The sequence below is a fragment of the Rattus norvegicus genome, chromosome 7 (assembly GCF_021556685.1).
Source record: "Rattus norvegicus strain SHRSP/BbbUtx chromosome 7, alternate assembly SHRSP_T2T, whole genome shotgun sequence".
Taxonomy (NCBI): Eukaryota; Metazoa; Chordata; class Mammalia; order Rodentia; family Muridae; genus Rattus; species Rattus norvegicus.
Window position 1 is genome coordinate 78723164 of NC_141540.1, and position 15142 is coordinate 78738305.

Below are 15142 nucleotides of genomic sequence, written 5' to 3' on the forward strand. Positions count from 1 at the left end.
AAAGTCAGGATTCTCTGCCTGGGAAACAGCAGCAGTCATATTGGATGAGTCTTCCCATCTCAACGTAATCTAGACGTGCTCCACAGACACCCCCAGAGGCCAAACCGGTCTAGACAATCTCTCACTGAGACCACTTCCCAGGTTATTCTAGATTATGTCAAATTTTTATGTAAAATGACAAAAATTGTCTTTGAAGTCAAGCATACCTGGGTGTGTCATTCACTGGCCATGTGACTTTGAACAACCTAACCTCTCTGAGTGATTTCCAATTCCCTCCTCTGTAAAATAGGATTAATAATAACTCTTATTTATGTGGTTGTATCAAATATATAATGAGGTCATACAACCCGGGAATTGTATCATCAAGTATCAGTATCAGCACTTCTACCTCTACCCCCCCTACCCCCTGATCATGTGGATCCATGTTATGAGAAGAACTGAGAAAGTACTCATGTAGTTTAATCATGAAGTAATACACAGGCTGACAGAAGATGCTAATCTTCACAAATACTCCCATAGTGACTCTATGTCCTAGATTTCTGATTTCAAAACAATATGATCAGTGTCATTAACCAACTGACTAGAGATTTAATGTTTTATTTAAAAGAGTTTAGAAAAATATCTGGGTATTACAATGCTAATAGTTTTTCAATTAAATTCAATAGGCACCATATCGCCATGCACAAAGCCTAAGTGTCTTCATAATCAAACTGTTTGCATTCTCACTGAGAAGTGTCTGAAATCTGTGGTCTCATTAACTGGAAGGATTCTTTGTCCTCATTTAGACAGAGAAGGCATCTGCTCCCTAATAACAATGCCACGGGAAAACTGCCTCCGAAATTATTTTGCATTTCCTTCTTGGATAAATTTGCCAAACTTGGTAACTTTGTAGGGTTCTCTCAAGGGAAAAGATAAATTTATATCCATCCAAAAATGTTGCTTCTAAATCAAATTGCTCCCAGAGTGTTTTATTTGCATACTCAGATGATGAAGCACAGTATGTGGTTTTGTTGTTGTTGTTTATGTTTTTGTTTCTTGTTTGGGGGGTGGCAGTCAGAAATATATATTGACAGGGAATTAATTGGCGATCCGAAGTTTATTAGCCCAACAGAATAAAAAAATATGGGTTCGTGTCCTCGCTAATTTTTATGTTAACCTGACACAAACTAGTCATCTGGGAGGAGGGAGTCAACTGAGAAAATGATTTCATCAGAGCAGGCTGTAGGCAAGCCAATAAGGTATTTTCTTAATTAGTGATTCCTGGGGGAGGGCTCAGTCCATGGTGGGTGGTGCCATCCTTGGTCTGGTAATCCTGAATTCTGTAGGACAGTAGGCTGAACAAACCATGATGAGCAAGCAAGCAGCACTCCTTCATGGCCTCTGCATCAGCTCCTGCCTCCAGGTTCCTGCCCCGTTTGAATTCCTGTCTTGACTTCCAACAATGATAGCAGTGATGTGCAGGAATAATCTTTCTTTCCCTTTTACTGTTGGTCATGGTGTTTCATCACAGCAATAGAAATCCCAGCTAAGACAATAAATGACATCACATGAATAATTAGAACTCACGGGTACACTTCCCTCCCTGAGAGAGGAATGAGGTTTTTTCTGGTTACTTTGGCCTCAGTGGCTATAAGTTTGGAGTGTTATGATTTGAATATGAAATGTCCCCAGTAACAGTGTTCAGAGGTGGGGCCATTAAGAAGTGATTGGATCATGGGGTCTCTAACTTAGTCAATGAGCTAATGAGGCTCAAGTTGAGCGTGTGCCTTCAGACAGCCACCTATTGCTTGCTATGTGACTCTGGACAACTTTTTCAAAATTCCTGAACCTCACAATCCTCATGTATTGCTTACATGAGAGTAATAATGTCCGACTGTTGCTGTGAAACTTTGTTAAGACGAGCTCACAGTTCCACAGACTGTTGAAGAAGAGCCTTCCTTAGCAGCTGGAGGATATACCTTTGAAGGGTGTGTGAGGTCCAAATTGAACTTCTTCCAGGACCTCTTGAATGAGACTCATGGAGACAGTGATTGATGCAACAGCAAGAGGAGTTTAATTCCAGCATGTCGGGGTCCTCCCACTTCAAGGGGAGGTGACCCTGAGCAGACTCTGACAGGGAGTTATATACCTTGCAAACAATTGGGGCAGAATTCAAACAATTGATAACTAGTCAGGGTAGTATTGGTGGGGCCAAGTGACTTTCAAGCTGACTCATGATCAGTGGACAGTTCTGGACTTTCCAGAGAGGATGGTTGGGAGTTACAGCTGACTTTGTTTGACAGTTTGGTTTGCAGTTGCTCTGGGAACTAACTATTCTCTGGAAGGGAGGGGTCTTTGTGCTTGGAGGTTTGTGGTGGAACTTTCCCACTGGCCTTAGATTGACCCCAGCTCTAGCTCTTTCAGGTGAGGTTTGATCCTAGCTGCCATGAGGTAAGCCACGAGGTTCCATTGCACACTCTTTCCCACACTGTTCTGCCTTAACACGAGCCCACAGCATCCAGCCATGCAACCAGGGACCAAATCTTTCCAAAGCTGTGAGCCTTCCTCCTTTCAGTCTTCCCTCCTTCAAGTAGACTTTGCTGAGGAACTTTGTCACATTGATGGACTAACACAACAATCCATAAGTGGTAGAAGGCATTCATTCTCGTCAACGCCAGGTGGGTCGCCCCAGGCTTCATACCATCCAAACGCCAGGGAGGGCACGACAGGGTTCATTCCATCCAATGCCAGGTCATATCAGTTCTTTACTCAGCCATTTTGCTAGAGTTTAATCTGAATTGCATTTTCTTACTTGAAAAGATAAAAATTGGATATGCTTTCTTCATTAACTCTCCCCTCCTGCTCCACACCCAGAAGAGGCTACTGTAGGTGGACACTTTATGGAAAGAGGCAAGAATCAGAAAACAAAACTGAGAGGACCAAGACCAAGAACAAAGCAGCACTGTTCACAAATAACCAACATGGTCAAGAATGCGGAAAAACAATCTCACTTCCTGTGGCTAAAAGTGTCGTCTTACATAGTATCTGGAAGATGAAAATTGAATTTTCAAAACTACGAGTCTGGACATCTTACAAGGCAAATGACGGCCAGGGCCTCTGGTGGACAGTGCATTTTCAGATTCCCACCTACTATCTGCCAAGAGGTCTGCTTCTCCAACTTCCCTGAACCTCATAATTTTCATTCATAAGACACAGAAGAGTAATGTCCTCAGCCTTACAGAGACTACCACTGATGGTCGCTGTAAGGTATTTACCAGGATATATTAGCTTTCTGTACTGCAAGAAAATGTTACAAACACAGTTCTTAAAACAAGATACATTTCTTACCTCATGGGGTCTCTGTCCTGGGACCTGAGCATGGAGTCTGTGTGAGGCTGTCAAGTGCAGTGCAGGGCTGCATTCCCATTCAAGACTTCTCTGAAGACTGATCCATTCTTCCATTTTGGAAGGAAGGTACTGTCAGCCCCTAAAGGCCACCTACTTATTCAGATCCAACACAGTATTAGGTTTCAAGCCTGGGACAAAAGGCTATTTAACACATCAAAGTGGATCTCTGCCTCCTTCAGTCCCTACCTGTTACAGCGCCTCCTTGTGGGCATACCCAACCTATCCTAAACTTCTCCCACCCAGAGTGTTAAACTAATAATTTCAGTTGCCAGTTCTCTATGACTTTGGCCCCCTGGCTGCTGCGCCTGGTTTCCTTCTCTCCCTTTCTTTCCTCCTCGCCTCACCTGGCCTAGCCCAGTCTGGTAATGATCAATCAGGACTCCTCGGCTGTGTTTTCCCTTTATCTATAATAAACTTTCTCCTCCACCTAGGAACACTCATGTTTGCTTTCCTCTTTTATTTTCATTCATTGACTGCCAAAAGCCCTGAAATGGGAAAAATTGAATTCCTCCCCAACAAGGCTTCTGCTACTCCCAACATTAGATTCCAAACCCTTGAGTCTGACTGTTCAGATGCTGTTAGCCTCTACCTGCTCTAACTGCTGCTCTCCCCTCTGGGCTTTGGCCTGCTGTGCCCTCCATGAGAGCACCTCTCTGGCTGCTGCAGCCTTCTGTCTCTGGCCTGCTACACTCACTCACTCAGGACATTTCCTTCTCTCCTGCTCTCTTCCCTGTCCTTCCAAGAAGGCTAAGCTGACTCCATGACAGGCTTCAAATTGGCACTTTAGGAGACTATGCCTAAGAACTGGGCAAGTCCAGGCAAGTCAGTTACTAGGAAAAAAAACCTTGGACTTCAGGCAACCAGTCAGAAACTGCCCTGCCATGAGAAGCTACCCCATCACCTGGCCTGAGGCAAGGACAATGGGTCAGCAGCAGTTTCCAGACTTCCCCAGCAACCGTGTCCACCCCTGGCAATGGTTCTGGAATATCTGTAGAGACAGACTCAACAGATTAAGGTAGAGGTCACCTACCCCAGAATCCCCCTAATGTGCTTTAAATCTGCTGGCCTGCAAGCTCACTTGGTTGTCTATTTTGGTAATGGGAGACCCCAGCGTGCTGGACTTCTGCAGAGTAAAACGCTCTTTGTGTTTACGTGCAATTTGAGTCAGGGGTATCATTCTTTGGTGAATCATGGACCCTTACACTTTTAAACTGGCTCTCCCCTTTCCCTGAAGCTGCAGTCCTGCCTGCAACAGCCTTACTTGCTTCCTCCCACTTGCAGCTCTGTGTGTCTGGCTCCTGGAGCCTGCTACTACACCCTTTTAGGCCACCCACTGTGAGGGCAACTTTCTGCACCCCTCTAGGTCTCTCTGTGAAAGACACCTACTGCCCCTCTCCTGTGCTCTCTCCTAGCTTCCTCTCACCATCTCCTAGGAACTACAGCCCACATGCTGTCCTACTAAGCTACTATCTCTTGCTCCGGTCTACAGTCCTCCATCTTCAGCTCTCAGCAAACTCTTGGCACTTACCGGAACACGCCCTTCCCTGGTGCATGGTATTTGGCTTTGTGACTCTTTCTTCTTCCATAGACTCAGATTTTATTACTACTGCTTGGCCTCAATACAGATCAATGTCCAAAAATTGGCACATTTGTTTTCCAAATTCTCCCAGAAGTAACAGAAGTAACAACTTCTGCCACAAGCCCATGATCCCCCTCTTAAAAATTCTTTATTTCTATGATTTCTCTGGACTCTGGTCTCAAAAAATATCTCTTAAGACTACACTATAAACTATATTTATATCTTAGGATTTGTAATGTCATTGAATATGATTTAAACACTATAAAACCTGTAACAAAATTTGCCTTTACACTTACAACAAAAAGGCTCAAACTAAAAACTATACATGGACTGGAGAGATGGCTCAGTGGTTAAGAGCACTGACTGCTCTTCCAGAGGTCCTGAGTTCAAATCGCAGCAACCATATGGTGGCTCACAACCATCTGTAATGGGGATCTGACACCCTCTTCTGGTGTGTCTGAAAACAGCTACAGTGTACTCATAAATTAAATAAATAAATAAATCTTTTTTAAAAAACTATATATAGGTAATTTTAATTTGCCTATATACTATATACATAATTCAACTCTTGTCTAGAATATACTGTATATATAACTTAGATTCCACTCATTTAAGAAAATAGATGTTTTTAAATAGCAACCTAGTAGCATTCCTCCATCTTGGCTGATGACCTCGTCAAGATATAAGCAGCTACAGCTACTTTACTAAGACATCTTTACTAAGATTAAATACTGCATGCCAGGTGACTTCACCATCTCAAGATGACTCCATGGCATAAAGTAGCAATTATAAAAGTTCTCAGTCCTACATGAGTCCTCTGCTTGTCACTGTCTCCTTTTAGAGTAAGAAAAAAACCACAGGTCTCTAAAGTATTTTGGATTGGTATGGATGATAGTAAAAATTTTAAGTTTATTTGCAATAATAGTATATATATATGTATATATATATGATTTTCAACTCTGGTTTAGAATATACTATATATGATAAAGTTGTAAAGTAAAGGGCTATTGAGACTAACAAAAGGTGACTGAGAGATAACTACTTACGTCTTTGCTAACTGTTCAACATCAAGCTTCTAGAATATGTAGATAAGTAACAACATATGTTTGATAAATAAGATGTGATGGTTTGTATATGCCCAGGGAGTGTCACTATTAGAAGGTGTGGCCTTGTTGGAGGAAGTGTGTCACTCTGGGGTGGGTTTGGAGACCCTCCTCCTAGCTGCCTGAGGATGTTTATTCTGTTCCTGGATTCCTTCGGGTGAAGATGTAGAACTCAGCTCCTCCTGCACCATGCCTGCCTGGATGCTGTCATGCTCCCACCTTGATGATAATGGACTGAACCTCTGAACCTGTAAACCAGCCCCAATTAAATGTCCTTTATAAAACTTACATTGGTCATGGTGTGTATTCATAGCAATAAGACCCTAAGACATAAGATATATTTGATAATAGATTTATAAATTTCTGAGGTCTACTCTGGTTCACAATGGTAACTGTCTAGCTTCTTCATTTTTGCTCACTTTGTCAAGCTACTAACTTGTAAACTGTTCATTTAGTGGCAAGCCTTATTTAGCCTCCTGCATGTGTTTTGAAGGTTAAACCTAAAATCAGGTATATTTAATAGATAGATGGTCACAGACTCCAGAGATCCGCTGAACCTGGCATTTAAAATGTTTAAGTTTTCCATAATAGATAGGCTCCTTCCTACTGGGAATCCCATGGTCTCTAAGGATGACATATTGGGTGCAATGACTCCACCTAGATTGTGGTAACACTAACCATTGGCCCATGCTTCACCTACCACTAGGGCTCTGCACAAACTGTGGATACTTTTGGGTTGATTGCTCTACTCTACCTGGTCAAAGTCAAGCAATTTCTCCAAGTTCCTCTACAGGAGAAATCTCTCAGACCTGGGTCTGACAGCCGTAGGCTAATGCTGCTCTGTAGGACACCTGAAGATTAAATGATGTCCTGTATGACAGCGGAAGACCTAAGACACTGCCCCCAACAAAACTGTGGAGATGACCAGAGCCTAAAGCAACCTAAGTAATGGTCTCTGCTGTCTTAACTGGTTCATAGGCCACTTAGATTTACTTCCAACTATAGTTTACCCTTCTCAGACCTCTGGTGATTTGAGATCTGTAGCTTTAACTGCAGTGTGCATGCTAGCTCCTGCCCCAAGGCATGAACTGCCTTCTTAACTTTCTTTATATGTAATAATCGGGCCTTCTTTACCCTGAGATTCTAGGACTCAGCTGAGAAAGACAGTTTACCTTGCTACCAGACCCCAAAAAAGAGATAAACTCATAAAACAGGTTTCAAAGTAACTTTTTAATGTTCCTTTATTTTAAGGAATTTTCTTTACAATGGCTGCTGTCAGTAATGTACCAACTGTGTCTCATGGTAAATAAATAGATTTTTTTAAAATGTAAAGTCTATATAGGTTCTAAGGGTCTAAAAATGCTCTAAGGTATATAAATACAAGTCGTAAAGGTCTAAGGAAGTGCTTTAAGGTATATTTTTAAAATGCCTCAGATTTTTCTCTTTCTGTGCTATTGCTATATTAGGAATTCAAAAGTTTAAAGTTTTAACATTAACCAACAGAGTTCTTATAAGCTGTTAATCTAGTTCTAGTAAACTACTGTTAATGTTATAATCACAACCTCAAGATGTTATATTTCCTTTGTTTTTTTTCCAAATATAAACTCAAAAATTGCTTCTCATTATGCTAAAATACATTCCTGTCCAGCCTATACCTCCAACAGTCAGGAAAGCATGTTGATGCTTTTAACCCACAATCATTTTGGGGTGCCCAAAGTTTTACTATAGCTCAAAAGCATGTGTCCATTACTTTCTCTACAATGTGGATTTCAGTACAGATTACAAATAAGTGTTATGCTAACATATCTAAAACTTTTGTCTCTACTTGTAAACTTAAAAAAAAAAATCCTGTAAGCTTTTCAAGGAACCAATTTTGATCCACCCTGTCAAATGGACTCCAGATAAAGTGCCTGTTCCTGAGAGTGGGGATCTCCTCTCTCTCTCTCTCTCTCTCTCTCTCTCTCTCTCTCTCTCTCTCTCTCTCTCTCTTTCTCTCTCTCTCTGTGTCTCTCCCCCTTGTTTAGTGACTAAGTTTCAAATGAACACCCAAGATAATAACTTTTCCCCAAATTCCTTAACTTTACCCTAGCTCATCCATCCCAACAGATTTCGAATCAGTTATTCTAACACCAGCTGCAGGTGTTCCCTCAAAATCTGCATCCCAGACAGCTGCAGAGCAGCTAGGCCCAGGTGGTCCAACCTCAGCAACTGCTTCAGCTGCTGCCTGCATGTCCCTGTCTCCCCACATGGCCAGCTCCGCCTGAGCACATCTCCCCTGGACTCTCTCTCGGCTGTCCCTGGCTCTGGTCATGCTCTCCCATGTATCTATTACAAACCTCTTCTCCACCACACCTAGGAGCAGCCATGCTCCTCCCCTTTTTATTTCTTTTTCATTCACAGGGAGGAAGTCTCTACAACGGGTCTTATAGGAACACTGAGGCATGCATAAGGTAACCACAGTAGTGGCCTCCCTCCACCTCTGCCATATTCCGTCAGAGACAGAAACAAGTCATATCTCACCAATAATCAAGATAAGGGAGTGCCACAAAGCCATGAATACCAGGAGCTGAGATTATGGGTACCATGTTGAAGTCTACCTAGCCACACAGCTTCTGTCAATAAAAAATATCTGTTGTTATATGTGAAGAAGTTCAGCACAGCATCATTCACAACAATGGAACTATTTAGATAGCCACCACAGAAACGCAAACTCAATTGGCTGAAACACGCTATCTGAAGTATGTGGGAGGAGAAGAACTACTAAACCAGGAGGAACAGGCAACATTCTTCTGACTCTGACAATTATTTGGGACCACAAATTCATCACCAGAAAGTTGACCTCAGCACAAAAGTAATAGGACCCATAGGCAGAAGTCATGAAACAGTACTGGTCAAGCCTCAGCCTGCTGTGCACAGTCTGCCCACTTCCCTCCCCATGTCAGATGTCACTGTACACCAAACCAAATAGGTGAGGCAGAACCTGGGATAAATAGGTCTCCAAGACTCTGGTCTGACCGGGAGTGCCAGGAGTGTGCTACACCTCTTAAAAGAGAAATAAAGAGCTTCAGGCGGCCCACAGTAGCAACAGCAGTGATGTGAGCTGCCCTGCTCTGATGTGACCCTTTGCAAGGAAGCGAGAGGCTGAATAGTGTGTGTGTGTGTGTGTGTGTGTGTGTGTGTGTGTGTGTGTGTGTGTGTCCGTCCAAGATCCAGTCATGAATGCTTTGGGAGAGAGAACTCTTGCCCCGTGTTAAGGCTCAGTAAAGACAGCTACTCCCAGATGATTCTCGGTGAAATAACTCGTGCACTTTATTCCATGTAGGCAAGGACTATAGGAACTTTGGGGAGTGGGATGAATTTGGGGGAAACACATTTTCTATTGGCTGTTTGAGATATTGTTGATACTATATTGTTGCGCTACAGTATGCACAAGGTCCTCTCAGTTAGGTGCCATGGTTACGTGTTCCAGAGCATGTACAGAGACATTCCTGGTATTCTCTAATCTCTGAGAGTCCTGGGGTTTAAGCTCACCCCCCCTCACCATTTCTTATGACATCTGGTGACTCAGCCCTACAGTGTCCGTCTGGCCATGCTCACCTCCTCCTCGCTGTCATCGGCATCAGATTCTTTGTCCCTTAAGGACACTATTGGGTGTCGTGGTTATGTTCTCTAATTCTGCATCATCATTATCATCAAGTCCTTCAAGGTCTAAGTAAATCACGCATCCAATATTCTGGTTTCCTGAGACCTTGGAGGCTCCCAACCCACTCCAGCCAAGCTTTCAGTCATGACAGACTAATTCACAGATTTTCAGAATCATCTTCCCAGAGTATACCGTCTGATTGTTCCTGCTATCTCAAACTTTTACTTCTGATCTGTCAGCGTTTTCCCTTGATAATTCCTATCAAGGCTGGGGAAGTCATTTTAGGTTTTGTAACACATATAGACTGCCCTGCAGCATTGTTACAACATGGTGTTGTATGTTCTGGTCTTCCTCTCTATCTCTCTGTTAATATGCATGTTTTTCCTCCTGACCCCAAACTCCTGGAATAATGACTCAGACTCAAAATGCACTTACAGATACCTAGGCCATACAGCCAGGCCCTTCTCTGACAGGCTGATAACCTAAAATAGCCCATGTACACTAGTCTACATTCTGCCATGTGGCTGGTCACCTCTGCTCAGGTACCATGCATCTGCCCTTCTCACATCTTCCCCAGCAACTCCTCCCACAACTGGCTCTCTCAGTCTACCAGTTGTCCCACCTTCTATTCTACCCTTTCCTATAGGTTTTCTTAATTAGGAGGTGATTCATCCATAGAATACACAAGCTATTCTCTCTACATTCTTCACATCCTACTGCATCAGAGTCTGTGTGCATGACTTTCTCAATCCAACCATATCCAGTGACCTCTTCCCTAAACCACTCTCTCATCACCTTTTTACCTTAAAATGCACATTGGAGAATTTCAAATGTAGTTCCTTCCACAACCTAAATTCTGTCTTTAACACTCTAAAATTTAACTTCTGGTATCAGATTATGAGTTCTCTGTCTCCAAACACAAGACAGGGATATTTATCCTTTCTGACTGTATGTTCAGTACATAGATCCTGGGGAAAAAAAAAACCCTTTAAAGATTGCATTGTTCAGTCCTTAAAAATGCTGTCTCCTGCCACTGAACAGACAATTTGTTATAATTCCCTGTTTCCCTCTAAATGCTTTCTCCCCTGACTGTTCAGAACCAGAGTTTTAGAGTTGAATTCTGCCCTCTATGACTAATAGAACTACAACTATTTACGACTAAAGAAATACTTCATAATCCATTTTACTTCCCTCCCTCAACCCGTCTCTCTCTTCCAGCACAAATAACTTTTAGATCTGTCAGGTGAGTTCATCAACCCAACCCAGCCAATGTATTAGCACAAATTGATAGCAATCAAAATATGGGTTCACATTTGTCTCCCAGTGACATTTGAAAGTTGGTCCCTAATCATTATGTAATGACCTGGCAAGTACCAGTCTTTTCTAGTCCTTGAGTTTAGACTCTCTCAAGATCCTTAAGAAGAAAACAGATGTGTTTTAGAGTGGTTTCAACTTACCTCCTTTTCTCCTGTTTCAACACATTCCTGCAAAGGCAACAAAACAAAAACAACAACCAAAAAAACCCAACAACAACAACAACTGATACAGGTGGCTACATGTTGAGACAACTGTACACAGATGTACAAATTGGAGACCTCTCAGATAAGGAGAGAGGACTACCATTCCCATCATAGACTTTCCCCCTTGCTTTCATGAACAATCTGCTGGGGAAGGGATCATTTCCTGGCCTTCTCTAGTGTTTGTGTGCTTCAATTGGCTTACATCAGAACAGGGACATAGGTCCCGTAAGAGACAGGAAATGGCCCTTAAATCTGCTGCCCCCTTAATCTTATGGGTTTCATTGCTGTTAGGACCATGGCAACTCTTATAAAGAAAAACATTAGTTAGGGCTGGCCTACAGTTTCAGAGGTTTAGTCGGTTATCATTGTGGTAGGCAGCATGGAAGCAGGCAGACATAGTGGAGAAGATTTAAGAGGTCTACATCCAGATCAACAGGCAGCAGAAGGAGACTATATCACTAGATATAGCTTGAGCACAGGAGACCTCAAAGCCCACCTCATGGTGACACACTTTCTCCAACAAGGCCACACCTCCTAATACTGCCACTCCCTAAAGGCCAAGCATTCAAACACATGAGTCTATGGAGCCCTACCTACTCAAGCCACTACACATACTATGGATTTAGAGATGCATGACTGGAGGGGAGAGATAATAACCTCATTCTGAATTGCTTTTGAAATAGGAGGTTGTTTTAATTGAGGTATATTTGATATAAGGGATAGAAGCCACAAGTAAATAAGAACAGCTTAGGTCATCTTGGTCCTTATGTCTCAGAACAGAAATGCAGAGGTGGGAGGTTGCGAGAAAGTGTTGGTAAATAGTTTTGTGCTCTGTGTATTCAGATGCTGATTACTATGGCCAGAGATCTGGTTATAGTTTAGACTTTGGCTTTGTCAAGCATCTCCTGTCTCAATGTTGTGCAAAAATTGTTTTCTATTACTCTGATTGGTTAGATTGGTTAATAAGGACTGATAAGTCAATATCTGGGTAGGAAGAGAAGGGAGGCAAGATTTTCCTGACAAGTCATGGAGTCCTGAGAGAGAGGGCAAGGGAGAGAGAGAGAGAGAGAGAGAGAGAGAGAGAGAGAGAGACAGACAGACAGACAGACAGACAGACAGACACAGACACAGACACAGAGAGAAACCATAACTATGTATAATAGTTCATATACATATGCACACAGAGTGAGGTGGGAGGGAGAGAGGAAAAACATGGCTTTGTATAAAATAGATAGATAGATAGATAGATAGATAGATAGATAGATAGATAGATAGATAGATAAAAACCATGACAATATATAAAATGTCATATATATGTACACACACAGAGACAAAAGGAGAGAAAGACAGACAGAGACAGAGAAGAGAGGGGGGAGAGAGGAAGGAGGAGAGAGAGATAGGAGGGGAGGGAGGGAGGGAGGGAAGAAGAAGGAGGAGAGAGGGAGAGAGAGATTCGTTACAGATGTTTATGATACAAGCATTGAGACAACCCACACAGTCTTACTCCTTCATCTTGCTCTACCAGGTACTAAACTGGCCTGGAGCAGAATGTCCTTCCCTCCATGTGTGTGTTAAGGGTTCCTGAAAACACTCTTGAGTGCTACCTTCACCTTCTTCTCTGTCTGGGGGGGTTTGCACAATGGCTTCCATGATACATTTAGGATCTCATCCCATCCCATCCCATCACTGGAGCAAACCTGTCAGGCTTGTCTCCTTCCTCCTTCCAGATACACACGGCAGGCAAACCACCCCATGACAGGCTGCACCAAAATCCTAATGTGTGTGGGGTGTGGGGTGAGATCCCCCGGTGCTGAGGCCTCTCCTTAGAGCAGTAAAGCACATGCTGCTGAAGCTCCTTGCCGAGTGTAGTGGGAATTATCCATTATTGGGGCTTATGACTTATTCATTAGCCATAAAAGGAAACGGTCATAATTACAGCAACAAAGGATGTTGAGCCTGCACAGATAATTAATCTAAACCAAGTTTCACTTGTTCTGAATGCCATAGGCAGAATAGTGGTTAAGAAAAGAGAAGGAAATACTTACTCCCCAGGTAGCAAAAACTGATATGCAATGTTACATTTTTTTCAACCCTACTTTTAATAATGGATTTAAATGTTTTGACCTCCTTTCCAGCCCATCACCCACCAGAGGTAGTAGAAAAGAAAGGTTGTTAGGATATAGGAGAGGTGAACCTGTTTAGAAATAGTTTTTTGGAGCAAATCTCATCTGCTTGTCAGGAAATCAGCAGTTCAGTTCACAGGTCAGGAGCAGAAGCTTGATCCACTCACAAACACTTCACGGATATCCTAGCAGTTCAGTTCAGTAGTGTCAGGATAACAGCAGTGGTGGCACAACCTAGCAGGAACATCCAGGTCTCACAAGTCAGCAGGAAGGATTAGGACCACCAGCTATGCCAGGAGAAATTCTCAGCTGTGTATCTCTCAACAAACTGAAGGTCAGCAAAGACTCGAGACTGAGAAGCGTTGCAGGCTAGCTTTTCAAGCAAGCCCCTCTCACAGTCTATTGAGTCCTATTTATACTCCCTCCAAACATCACGTGTCCTCCATAGGTTTTGCCTCACCATACAAGTTTGTCTTACAAAACTCCATGTCAGTCTATCTCAACTGACTTCACTCTGCCAGTCGGCCTGAGTCAATGGAAGCAGCAAGAAGCCATCAGCACACCACCAGAAGTTTTTTAGTGCATTTCTTTCTATGGAGTCACAACAAATGGAGCTCAACTATGCAACGTAAGGCAGAACAATACATGTGTGTTGTTAGTGAAGAATCCTTCATCACTCGTCCTTTCACATGTTTGCTTTAGCAGAACATCCTTTCTAATGTGTCCACTTCAGAAAAATACTCCATCACGTGTTTGCTCCAGCAAAGCACCAACCATCTAGCAAAACTGACTTTCCAAAGAATCCTTAAATTTCTACTTCAGTGCCCTTCTGCCTGGTCCTTTCTGCTGGGGCAGACTGCTAGCTAGTTTGCTCCCTGGAAGAGGTTATATCCTCAGACATACCAAAAGAACCACTGCACTCAAAACATTTGATACCACATCCTGAGGCATCCCAGGAGATCCACTGCACCCAGGACACCACAGCTTGAAGGGATCCCAGGAGTTCCTCTGTACACAGGGGAACTGGGCAATTGACACCACAGTCTGAAGACCATCCAGGGGCTTTGAGGCATGCATGGCAACTGACTCAAAAGACTGACTCCTTGGAGTTCTGCTGCACAAAGGAAACAGAAACCACAGTCTATCAGCCACCCCCACCCCCACCCCGGAGAACAGCTTCTCACAGGACAAGTGTGACTGTTCCTCTGAAGACCCAACAGTCTGAAGGCCTCCCAGGAGATCTACTGCAGCTAAGACAACAGATCAGCAGCTTCTCTGCCCCTCTGAAGACCCTCCAGGTGGAAGGCCCCACAGGAGGTCTGCTACAGCCAGGGCCACAGGTCTACCAGGAGACCTGTTGCAACCCAGGCACAAAAGAGGCAGACTCCAGACAGAGTCATCCAGTCCAGCAAACACTAGGAACAACCAGATGGTGAAAGGCAAGTACAAGACCATAAGCAACAGAAGCCAATATACGTGGGCATCATCAGAACCAGTTCATCCACCCTGAACACACCAACACACCAGAAAATCAGGAAGCTGACCTAAAATCCTATCTCATGAAGATAATAGAGTCCTTTAAGGAGGATATAAATAAATCAATGAAAGAAATACAGGAAAACACAAGTAAAAACACAGGTAAACAGGTAGAAGCCTTTAAAGAGGAAACAAACAAATTCCTTAAAGAAATACAGAAAAACACAATCAAACAGGTGAAGGAATTGGACAAAGTGGTCCAAGACCTAAAAGTGGAAGTAGAAACAATAAAGAAAACACAAATGGAGGCA

General features: G+C 43.0%; 1 long non-coding RNA gene across 1 annotated transcript; it reads right to left on the reverse strand.

Annotated features, from left to right (window-relative positions):
• Positions 1–582: 582 nt before the first annotated feature.
• On the reverse strand, positions 583–4958 carry LOC148004761 (uncharacterized). Its single transcript, XR_015625497.1, has 3 exons — positions 4916–4958; positions 3328–3480; positions 583–2875 (listed from the first exon to the last, which is right to left on the reverse strand). It is a non-coding gene; the product is annotated as an uncharacterized LOC148004761 (long non-coding RNA).
• Positions 4959–15142: the final 10184 nt, after the last annotated feature.